Source organism: Entelurus aequoreus, linkage group LG16, assembly GCF_033978785.1.
Source record: "Entelurus aequoreus isolate RoL-2023_Sb linkage group LG16, RoL_Eaeq_v1.1, whole genome shotgun sequence".
Classification (NCBI taxonomy): domain Eukaryota; kingdom Metazoa; phylum Chordata; class Actinopteri; order Syngnathiformes; family Syngnathidae; genus Entelurus; species Entelurus aequoreus.
In genome coordinates, this window is record NC_084746.1 from 33,845,823 (window position 1) to 33,859,064 (window position 13,242).

At 39.2% G+C, this 13,242-nt stretch overlaps 1 pseudogene; it reads right to left on the minus strand.

Moving 5' to 3' along the window:
- Nucleotides 1-13,242, minus strand: part of LOC133630870 (solute carrier family 22 member 23-like) — a 101,221-nt pseudogene that overhangs the window by 12,896 nt on the left and 75,083 nt on the right.

The window sequence follows — 13,242 nt, forward strand, 5'->3', positions numbered from 1 at the left end:
CCCGACAACCCTCTGATGGACTGGACTCTCACATGATCTACTAATGTAACATTTCAACAATTGTACCCACACAGCTTTCATTGCAGCCAGTCACCCTGGAGGGGGGTTACCCACACCTGCAGTCCCTTCCCAAGGGTTTTTCCTTTTCCCAGTTCTGGCTTTTGAAGTTTTTCCTTGCCCGGATGTGGGTTCAGAACAGGGGATGCCATTTTGAGGCACTTGTAATTCGGGTCTATATAAACAATTTGTGTGATTGATTGAACTGGCACCAAATATATCTTTGCTTTTGACATTCTCAACCAATGTTCTTGTTTTGTTGTGAATAGTGCAAATGTTGCAGTACAGGACATTGTCATCTAAAAATTGCACACTATTGGCATTTTCTCGATGAGCTTTTTCAGGTGACTACCTCTTGAAGCTCATGGAGAGAATGCCAAGAGTGTGCAAAGCAGTAATCAGAGCAAAGGGTGGCTATTTTAAAGAAACTAGAATATAAAACATGTTTTCAGTTATTTCACCTTTTGTTGTTAAGTACATAACTCCACATGTGTTCATTCATAGTTTTAATGCCTTCAGTGACAATCTACAATGTAGTAGATTATAATAGTCATGAAAATAAAGAAAACGCATTGAATGAGAAAATGTGTCCAAACTTTTGGCCTGTACTGTATATATTGCTAAAAATTTAAATATCAATCACAGATTGTTAGGTAAGCATCCTGTGTCTCTGTCACGTTCAAATCTAAAAGGACGCAGTAAACTATCAACAACACTGCATATGTTTAGCTTGCGTGCTATTGTGTGCTTAGCTGTTGTGTAGCTGCTAGCTCCTTGTAGCCTATTGCCTACCATGTATACCTTATGCAAGTGACTTCACTAAGATGCAAAAAAAGACCAACCTTGTGTGCTTATCGGAAGATATTTAGATATTAACTATCGAGCTTTGCACAAGTAATCACACTGCACAACTGCCTGTATTGGAGCGCTTTTATTTTAGATCAAAACCGATACAATGTAACACTTGTTTTTTTGCCTTATATCAAATCGATATCCAATACCAATATCAGATCGCAACTCACTTACTGTATTTTTCGGACTATAAGGCGCACTTAAAATCCTTTCATTTTCTCAAAACTCAACAGTGCGCCTTATTACCTGGTGCGCCTAATGTACGGAATAATTTTGGTTGTGCTTACCGACCTTGAAGCTATTTCATTTGGTACATTGTGAAATGATAAGTATGACCAGTACATGGCAGTCACACATAAGAGATACGTGTAGACTGCAATATGACTCAAGTAAACAACACCAACATTTTATATGTTCCATTGAAAATATAGAACATTACACACGGTTCTCAAAAATCTATCAAAATGTTTTAGTACGACTTTGCTAAGCTATGAAGCCGCACCGCTTGATGGATTGTCGGCGCATTAAACATACAAGTATTATTATAGTGTGTATATCATTTTTGTTTCGCAATATTATGCAACACCAACTTTTCTTACCTTCTGGTACCTGCTGATCTGTATTTGGGATCTGCATAAGTCCTGAAAATGTGCGCGCTTCTGCCTTTGTAGTCCGTGCCGACACCATAGTCGATAAGCTGCTTCTTTATCTCTATCTTCTTGTTATGGGACATTCATCCTCCGCTGTTGCCATTTCTAATATAAAGTACTGTAAAGTTCTTACTTATATCTGTCAGTAAACTCGCCATGAAAGTGCTAAAACATACCGGTGTAGTGAGTGTACATTATTCCCCCAAGGAACTTTAGTTATTAGAGAGTTCCGGTCGGACGGTTTTTCACAGGACACATTTCCAGCATTGTTGTCGCACTAGTGAGCCATGGATGAGGAGATGCTGCTCCATTATTGATTGAAGTAAAGTCTGAATGTCATTAATACAGTTAGCTCCATCTGTTGACACTTCTTCCACTCCCGTCCTTGCATGCTACACCGCTACAACAAAGATGACGGGGAGAAGACGCTGTCGAAGGTGAGCCACGTAAATAAGACCGCCCACAAAACAGCGCATCCTGAAGCGACTGTCAGAAAGCGGCTTGAAGATGATCTGTAAAACATAATCTATGCAACATTTTGACCAAAGAACCACCATTACATGTTATGTAGACCACAGGGAAGTGTTTTACAATTAGAAAGAGAAAAAAAAAATGACCCATTTAATGCGCCTTATCCGGTGCGCCTTTTGTATGAAAATAAAGCCGCTCATCGGCAGTGCGCCGTATTCTGGAAAATACGGTTATCACTTGTACGACGTTGTATCCAAGAGGAGACTGAGGATCCCTGCAGAAAAATGGAGGCTGTGGATTTTAATAATGCAGCATGGAGTCATGTAAAATGAGTCAACTCACTGACCTAAAGAGAACTTCAATTTTTTTTTATACGTTTCGCTCTTAATTGGGAGTGTGAAGCTCCCATGTACAATCTGTAGCCTTGGTGAGCACACATGATCCCTATGAAGAGGCGGGTGTGACACCACAGAAGAAAGTAACACCCACCAGCAACCATTAAAGAAGAAATGACACCTATGGGATGTTTTGGTGTCAGACGGCGTGCTTGCCGGTGAAACTGGCGTCTGCCTCATGCTTCTCTGTGTCCACGCTAACTCAGGCATGTGACAACATTCCACGTACGTGTCTCAGGCAGTGTGGGCGGGTCTTATCGCCAGCTCTGCTTTCCCAATGATCATCTATAGCCTGCACGCCGCAAACCTAAGAGTGATGGCTCAAGGCCCATTGGAGCGGCATCGAGTTCACCGCTCAATTGATGCGTCTGCCTCAGAGCTTTTAAAAGGGGCTACAATAAAATGCAGTGTTCCAATAGGAGAGGAGGAAATACGAGTGAAGACGAAAGGCTGCCTGAAGCAGTGAATGGAAATGTTCTCTAAAAAAAGGACACATTTATACCGTTTAGTTTGTTATTATAACAGTTGATGGAACAGGGCTACAAATTAAAGGGGTGATATGAATTTTTTCCACATTTAAAACATTTTATTGTGGTCTACATAACATGTAATGGTGCTATTCTGCTTAAAATGTTGCATAGATTATGTTTTACAGACCATCTTCGAGCCGCTTTTTCTTACGGTCTCTTCAGAATTTGTCGTTTTCGGATGGTCTTATTCACGTGCCGAAGTTCTCCTTCAGGCCATGTCCCATTCGACTGTGTTTCCGCCCCGTCAGACATTTTGTAGTTTTTAGCGCTTCTATATACTGTAGTCTAGTGACAGACATACAGTACAGGCCAAAAGTTTGGACACACCTTCTCATTTCAATGCGTTTTCTTTATTTTTATGACTATTTACATTCTAAATTGTCACTGAAGGCATCAAAACTATGACACCTGTGAAGTAGGGCTGGGCGACATGGCCTTTTTTTAATATCTCGATATTTTTAGGCCATATCGCGATACACGATATATATCTCGATATTTTGCCTTAGACACTTGATGCATATAATCACACCAGTATGATAATTCTATGTGTCTACATTAAAACATTTTTGTTCATACTGCATTAATGTATGCTCATTTTAAACTTTCATGCAGAGAGGGAAATCACAACTAAGTCAATTTAGCAAAACTGTATTTATTAAACAGTTATTAAGCAGTGGCAAAAACATTCATGTCATTTCCAAAACAGAAAGTGCAAGATTGTCAGAGACATTTTAAAACAAGCTATAAGTGCACTTTTGTGCATGATGACACAAGATATTTCAATAAGTGTCACATAAAAATGAGCTGCATATCAAATAGTATATGTCCTACAGCAGGGGTCACCAACGCGGTGCCCGCGGGCACCAGGTAGCCCGTAAGGACCAGATGAGTAGCCCGCTGGCCTGTTCTAAAAATAGCTCAAATAGCAGCACTTACCAGTGAGCTGCCTCTATTTTTTTTAAATTGTATTTATTTACTAGCAAGCTGGTCTCGCTTTGCCCGACATTTTTAATTCTAAGAGAGACAAAACTCAAATATAATTTGAAAATCCAAGAAAATATTTTAAAGACTTGGTCTTCACTTGTTTGAATAAATTAATTAATTTTTTTACTTTGCTTCTCATAACTTTCAGAAAGACAATTTTAGAGAAAAAATACAACCTTAAAAATGATTTTAGGATTTTTAAACACATATACCTTTTTACCTTTTAAATTCCTTCCTCTTCTTTCCTGACAATTTAAATCAATGTTCAAGTAAAATTTGTTTTATTATTGTAAAGAATAATACATACATTTTAATTGAATTCTTCATTTTAGCTTCTGTTTTTTCGACGAAGAATATTTGTGAAATATTTCTTCAAACTTATTATGATTAAAATTCAAAAAAATAATCCTGGCAAATCTAGAAAATCTGTAGAATCAAATTTAAATCTTATTTCAAAGTCTTTTGAATTTCTTTTAAAATTTTTGTTCTGGAAAATCTAGAAGAAATAATGATTTGTCTTTGTTAGAAATATAGCTTGGTCCAATTTGTTATATATTCTAACAAAGTGCAGATTGGATTTTAACCTATTTAAAACATGTCATCAAAATTCTAAAATTAATCTTAATCAGGAAAAATGACTAATGATGTTCCATAAATTCTTTTTTTAATTTTTTCAAAAAGATTTGAATTAGCTAGTTTTCGTCTCCTTTTTTCCGGTTGAATTTTGAATTTTAAAGAGTCGAAATTGAAGATAAACTATGTTTCAAAATGTAATTGTCATTTTTTTTCGTGTTTTCTCCTCTTCTAAACCGTTCAATTAAGTGTAAATATCATTAATTATTAATAATAACAGAGTTAAAGGTAAATTGAGCAAATTGGCTATTTCTGGCAATTTATTGAAGTGTGTATCAAACTGGTAGCCCTTCGCATTAATCAGTACCCAACAAGTAGCTCTTGGTTTCAAAAAGGTTGGTGACCCCTGTCCTACAGTGTTGATGTGGAAATAGTTGCTTCGGCATTTAGTTGGTGTGGCACCGAACGGACATGTTGACATGTAAAGACATATTGAAGCCAAACCACCGTCAGACGATGGACCCCGTGCTGTTTTTCTTGGGAATTAATTCTTCCTTCATTTGTTACCAGATTCGCACCTTCTTTCTCTCGTATTACCACTCAAACCCCACCGTTAGCTGTTAGCATCACAGCTAACGTTACCATGTCGCTACCTGTCTAGGAACGTGTGACGTTGCTCACGTGACAGTATGTGACGTATGTAAGAAGGTGCGCTTGTTTTAGTCTCTGTGAGAAGGAGAGACAGGAAAGAGTGAGAAACGCATGCAGTTTAATGCTCACAGCTAAAAGCAACTGCGTGAGAACATATACTCGAATATCACGATATAGTCATTTTCTATATCGCACAGAGACAAACCCGCGATATATCGAGTATATTCGATATATCGCCCAGCCCTACTGTGAAGTGAAAACCATTTCAGGTGACTACCTCTTGAAGCTCATCGAGAGAATGCCAAGAGTGTGCAAAGCAGTAATCAGAGCAAAGGGTGGCTATTTTGAAGAAACTAGAATATAAAACATGTTTTCAGTTATTTCACCTTTTTTTTGTTAAGTACATAACTCCACATGTGTTCATTCATAGTTTTGATGCCTTCAGTGACAATCTACAATGTAAATAGTCATGAAAATAAAGAAAACACATTGAATGAGAAGGTGTGTCCAAACTTTTGGCCTGTACTGCAACGTACTTTATTTGTCGCCATGGAGGCGAGGATTAGTGATTTAGAAGTAGCTAAAACACTACCGATTGCGGATAAAGATCAGCCGCTAACTAGCTAGCCATGTCTTAAAGCACCTCTTCCTGAGGGCGTTTCAGGGTTATAACTTCACCTTTATAGTTAGTTTTTAAACCAAAATGCGTCCGTTCTCCCTTTTCTGTCTACACACTGTGTCTGCTTGTAAGTACTCTGTGATTGTGCGCTGCCGAACATGCTCCTCTGCTCGTAAAACTAGCAATGTTGCGACGTGACGACACGCCGACATGCCTGTAAAAAAAAAATATGGCGAACCGGTACTTTTCAAACAGAGTATAGTACCGTTTTTGATGCATTAGTACCGCGATACTATACTAGTACCGGTATACCGTACAACCCTAACCAGAGGTAACACAATCCAGTGAAAATTTGAACGGAGCCGCTGGAACTGCCGACAAATTGCCACTGCTAAGCTAACACACACGTGTGCTGCTGCTTCCTGGGCGCTGACGTCACACGTCACTAGGCAACAGGCACCGCCTTTTAAAGACATACTCACGCACACTCTACCCAAATATAATACATCTCTCAATTTCATAAGCCTTAATATTTGACTTTTTTTTTTTAAGTAACGCATGAATTGCTTTCCCTAGTAATTAATTTAATTAATGAAAGAGTAATTCCTTTAGTGATTAAATTACTTTTTGGTAAAGTAACGAGAAACTATAATTATTTACTTTTTAACAGTAATTTTCCAACACTAAGATGGGTGAAAGAAAAAAAGCCTGCGTTGATCCACTTGACTTACTGAAACTATAGACTTCTCAATGTTTGACTTGCTTATTTATTTGCATACAATGTATAATACTACATTTTATTTATAGAAGTATTCTATTCAGGACAGAAGTTTTCGCTGATAATCTCAATGTTGGAGATAATTATTTATTTGCATGCCATGTGCAATGTTACCTTTTTGTTAACAGAAGTATTTTATTCAAGACTCTTAATTTAGTTCATTGAAAATTACTAAATAAAAAGTAGAATTTAAATCTGGTCTAAACAGAACAACATTATTCAAATTAGAATTTTGCTAAGAGTATAATGCAGTTTTTGATCAAATAAAAGAAAAATCTGTTTTGAATTATCTTTGTCATTTGTATTCAATGGTTTCTTTAAAAAGTAGGGAAAAACATCGGAAAAAATCGTTAATCGAAAAAAATCTGGGATTTTATTTTTAGGCCATATCGCCCAGACCTATAAGGAACTTATTGACTACAACTGGATAAAAATGACAGACTCGTGCAAAGTTCGTCATGTAAAGGATCCCAAATACACAAAAACAGGTGCCAACATGTAAGAAAAGGGTTTGCATAACAGGATCCCTTTAACACTTTGCCAGGCCTCAGGATTTGCTGTAGCAGCATTTCATCTCCTCTTAAATGAAATGATAAACAACTTCAGTGAAAGAAAAATATTCAACCATTTTTTTAATTCAAAGAATATGCCACATTAATATTGCCTTGTCTTTTTGTGTCTTTCAAATAGATGTGAAGTGAAGTGAATTATATTTATATAGTGCTTTTTCTCTAGTGACTCAAAGCGCTTTTACATAATGAAACCCAATATCTAAGTTACATTTAAACCAGTGTGGGTGGCACTGGGAGCAGGTGGGTAAAGTGTCTTGCCCAAGGACAAAACGGCAGTGACTAGGATGGCGGAAGCGGGGATCGAACCTGGAACCCTCAAGTTGCTGGCACGGCCACTCTACCAACCGAGCTATATCGCCTCAATGAACCACTGTTGTGTGTGGCATCCAATTGGAATCCAAACAAACTGGAGGTCCGCCAGCGTCGCTGGCAGAATAGATTTATAACATTTATCTGATGTCTAGGATGTCCTTCAGCAGAGCGAAGACATCAACCGAGGCCAAACAAGGGTCAGAAAATATCTCAATACAGCAATAACAGCCATAAAGATTTACTAAAAAAGTAAAAAAAAACTTGGATCCGCTCCAATTATTGTTTTGCTAATTGAGTGTGTAAAATCCTGCTGACTAATAGATAGGAACAAGCAAAAGCAGATTTCTAACTAAATAGTCCGCAAACACAGACAGCTGACCCGAGTCAAGGGTTTGGACCTAAATCCAACCTCTTCATATTAATGTAAAAGATTGCAGTGTGTCATAATGTGGTGCTGCTCATTACACTGAAGTGGCCTGTTACCGTGGCAACCGGACAAGAAAGCGATATAATTGTGTCAATCTCGCCTTTTTGCAGGAAAGTGCAAACTCCAATTGACTTTAGTTTTTTTTACCTGGCAGGATGTTGTCGGTGTCATGCTCAATGTTCACGCAGTTTTTCTTGGCGATGTGTCCCATGATCCACTTGGAGCGGGAGTACTGCTGAGTGGCCAGCAGCCAACGCAGTGACTCAGGGAATATCCTGAGAAGTAGAAGGAATGCCCACTTCATTAGTCATAATGAATGAGTCCAAATGAAATGAAAGCTTGGCTAAGGTCACTCACTGAAATCTCATTTCTTACAGATTTCATACGATATGACAAAGAGACAGCAATATGATATGTACAAATATGATATGAAAAATGATAAAGAACCGCCCTGTCACACAAGCAACCAGGACCCCACGAGGCCAACCCCCCCAGGAGAGCACGCCGGAGCCAGCCCCAAATCTATAAAACCCAGACAGTGACACTATTGTTCATTTCTAATTTTTTTAATTATTTTTTATTAATGTTGCTGGGACGGGTTTGGTTTTGGAATTGGATTGCATTATTGTGGTATTGTTGTGTATTGTTTTGTTGATTGATTAATAAATTCATTTAAAAAAATAAAAAAAAACCCAGACAGCATTAAAGGCCTACTTAAATAATTTTTTAAAATTTAAAAACGGGGATAGCAGATCCATTCTATGTGTCATACTTGATCATTTCGCGATATTGCCATATTTTTGCTGAAAGTATTTAGTATAGAACAACGACGATAAAGTTTGCAACTTTTGGTCGCTGATAAAAAAAAAAGCCTTGCCTATACCGGAAGTAGCGTGACGTCACAGGAGGAAGGATTCCTCACAATTCCCCGTTGTTTACAATGGAGCGAGAGAGATTCGGACCGAGAAAGCGACGATTACCCCATTAATTTGAGCGAGGATGAAAGATTTGTGGATGAGGAACGTCAGAGTGAAGGACTAGAGAGGCAGTGCAGGGTGTATCTTTTTTCGCTCTGACCGTAACTTAGGTACAAGGTCTCATTGGATTCCACACACTCTCCTTTTTCTATTGTGAATCACGGATTTGTATTTTAAACCACCTCGGATACTATATCCTCTTGAAAATGAGTCGAGAACGCGAAATGGACATTCACAGTGACTTTTATCTCCACGACAATACATCGGCGAAGCTCTTTAGCTACTGAGCTAACGTGATAGCATCTGGCTCAAATGTAGATAGAAACAAAATAAATAAATCCCTGACTGGAAGGATAGACAGAAGATCAACAATACTATTAAACCATGGACATGTAACTACACGGTTAAGAATTCTCAGCCTGGCAAAGCTTAACAATGCTGTTGCTAACGACGCTAAAGCTAACTTAGCAACTTAGCAACCGGACCTCACAGAGCTATGATAAAAACATTAGCGCTCCACCTACGCCAGCCAGCCCTCATCTGCTCATCAACACCCGTGCTCACCTGCATTCCAGCGATCGACGGCGCGACGAAGGACTTCACCCGATCACAGATGCGGTTGACGGCTAGCATCAGCTAGCGCGTCTGCTATCCAAGTAAGTCGTCTTTGTTGTGTTGCTACAGCCAGCCGCTAGTACACCGATCCCACCGACAACTTTCTTCTTTGCAATCTCCATTGTTCATTAAACAAATTGCAAAAGATTCACCAACACAGATGTCCAGAATACTGTGGAATTGTTCGATGAAAACAGAGCAGTTTGTATGGTGACACATTGGGTACGAATACTTCCGTTGCCGTCGTGACGTCACGCGCATACGTCTTCATACATAGACGTTTCCAACCGGAAGTTTAGCGGGAAATTTAAAATTGCACTTTATAAGTTAACCCGGCCGTATTGGCATGTGTTGCAATGTTAAGATAGGGACGGCGTGGCGTAGTGGGTAGAGCAACCGTGCCAGAAACCTGAGGATTGCAGGTTCGCTCCCCGCCTCTTACCATCCAAAAATCGCTGCCGTTGTGTCCTTGGGCAGGACACTTCACCCTTTGCCCCAGGTGCCGCTCACACCGGTGAAATGAATGATGATGAATGAATGGTGGTCGGAGGTGCCGTAGGCGCAAACTGGCAGCCTCGCTTCCGTCAGTCTACCCCAGGGCAGCTGTGGCTACAAATGTAGCTTACCACCACCAGGTGTGAATGAATGATGGGTTCCCACTTCTCTGTGAGCGCTTTGAGTATCTAACAATAGAAAAGCGCGATATAAATCGAATCCATTATTATTATTATTATTATCATTGATATATAAACTATCAGACTGCGTGGTCGGTAGTAGTGGGTTTCAGTAGGCCTTTAAGTTCTAGGAACTTTTGACATGCAAACATAGTTTGTGCACGGCCGCTGCAATAGAGCGCACATGAAAGCGGTGGTGCGTGTGTGCTGTGATCTGTGTGACATTGAACAGCAGATAATATTTTTCTATTATTTTAATTTTCATTAATGCGCACAAATTAAAAGTGCAATTTCAAAGTTGGCAGTGTGTATTTATTAGAAAAAAGGAGAACATTTTTTTATTTACCGTAAAAATTGAGGCTATAATGTGTATTTATCCGATTAATTGATTATTCGAACAAACGAGGGCTTGGCGGTACACCGGTAATATAGTTAATATATTTTAGAAAGCTGTATTATTTGGGACAATACCAACATACCGACATTTTCATGTGCCTTTGTTATGCCTGTTTGTTCTTCTCTGCCCCTGACAGGCGAAGCACAGGACATTCTCTTTGGCTCACCCACGTCCCTTACGTGTTTACGGAGGCTTCTCTGATGACGCATCAAACGTTTGTCTTTTTTTTTTTTTTTTTATAAATATGGCGGGGCGCAGCAGACTTCTCGACTCCCGAGTGATACAATGCTTTGGACAGCGACTTTATTTGGCTATTGGTGAGTAACTACAGCTTTATTTACATACACCAATTTGCTTGACAACCTACAGTACAGGCCAAAAGTTTGGACACACCTTCTCATTCAATGTGTTTTTATTTTCATGACTATTTACATTGTAGATTGTCACTGAACGCATCAACAATAGGAATGAACACATGTGGAGTTATGTACTTTAAAAAAAAAAAGGTGAAATAAATGAAAACATATATTATATTCTAGTTTCTTCAAAATAGCCACCCATTGCTCTGATTACTGCTTTGCACACTCTTGGCATTCTCTTAATGAGCTTCAAGCACACCTGTGAAGTGAAAACCATTTCATGTGACTACCTCTTGAAGCTCATCGAGAGAATGCCAAGAGTGTGCAAAGCAGTAATCAGAGCAAAGGGTGGCTATTTTGGAGAAACTAGAATATAAAACATGTTTGCAGTTATTTCACCTTTTTTTGTTAAGTACATAACTCCACGTGTTCATTCATAGTTTTGATGCCTTCAGTGACAATCTACAATGTAAATAGTCATGGAAATAAAGAAAACGCATTGAATGACAAGGTGTGTCCAAACCTTTGGCCTGTACTGTATATGCATTATTATGCAAATTGTATAATGATGAAGAATTGACCATACTCGTAGCCAAGCCCCCACCACCACAAGTATATCGGCAACTCTGCCTACAACCACAGCTGTTTATTGCTGTTTTACACAGCACTAATTAAAGACCATTCATTTTATGCGCCTATAGGAGACAGTGTGGTTAACTGAATAAAGGTTTTAATTGGAGAATTTACAGTAGCAAGGTAAACAACTAAATAGCTAGATAACACTACATCACAGGTGGGCAAACTTGTTGGTTCAGGGGGCTCAGTAACAGATCTTTGCTAATTTCTCTTCTAACATTATTTAAAAAGACCAACGGTCCGCGGGACATAGTTTGTCCATCCCTGCATTACATGCTCCTTATTGCGGGGGAATATTTGATTAGATTAACCATTTCAAGTGTGTCGTCTGCATTGTTCAGGAACGCCTTGGAGGAATGCCAAAGTCTACCATATACTGTAGATAGAGAAAATACAAATAAATTCCCAATGAGATTTGTAGACCTCAGCCGTGTACAGTGCACAGGAGATTGTAAGCATGTGGGTCTTTATCACTGGAGAGAAAGAGACAAGGCCACTAGAACCAAGTTAACAGGGCGTTACATTGAACTCATTGCTGGAAATGGCCTTTCGTCCACTTTTAACACTGATTAAACCTTTTGCGACCACACCCAGTCAAGGTTCTGTTCAAGGTTTCTTCCTTCTGACACTGTCCTTCAAGTGTTTGCTCGTGTTACTCAAAAATCCACCATTTGAACTTCTGAAAGCGCCACAAAAAAGGGCCCCTTACCAGATGTAGGACAACATGAGCAGCAGTGGACAGATGATGACGGCCTGGAGCACCTGCCAATCCCGACACAGGTACGCCACACCTGGCATCAGCAGCTGCCCGCCCAGCATCACGAAACTGGCCACCATGGTCATGGAGAAGCGCCAACCCGGCAGGCACAGCTCGATCCCTGGCGGGCGGGGGGAGACAAAAAAGTGATGACTCATGTTTCCAAAACAAACCAATGACACCTTTGATGGTGTAAGGCTCACAGGCTGCAACAGGAAATTTGAATGAGGACGTCACACCCAGGAAAACACCTTTATTTTGAAGGGAAGCAGCACAAGCCATCACATGTCCTCCACTGTATTGTTACTATGCCTACAAACAAGCTGATATACACTGGCTGAACAATCGAAAGTTTGGAACGACTTTTACGTGAACAATGAGTACTAATTTGCACAATAGTATAAAATAGTAGGAGTTGGTGAGATTTCTCGTTGAGGTGGCTCGCTGCAGTCTTCCTAACTGTCTGCATGACTTTATTTACAACAATTACATTGATCATCGATTGACGTTTACTAATAGATTCTATATTCGTCTATGTCCGAATTGCGAAGCATCTAAAAATCGATTATTACCCCCACCTCCAGTGTGAGGCATGATTTATGATCTAGACCAGGGGTGTCAAACTCATTTTAGCTCAGGGGCCGCATGGAGGAAAATCTGTGCACACGTGGGCCCAACTATTAAAATCATGGCATTAAAACTAAAAAGTAAAGACAACTTCAGCTGTTTTCTTTGTCTTACTTTGGCCAAAAATAGAACAAACACATTCTGAAAATAATACAATAAAAATATAGAAAACAATATCGGCAGCGGTAAAGTTTAGATCCATGAAGGAAAGAAGAAAGTGAATGAATGTTTATAACTGAATACATTTACATGTGCAAAAAAATTTGTTTTCTTTTGTATTTTTTTTTTTTTTTAAATTAAATAACATTTATGACAACCTTTTTCCAAAA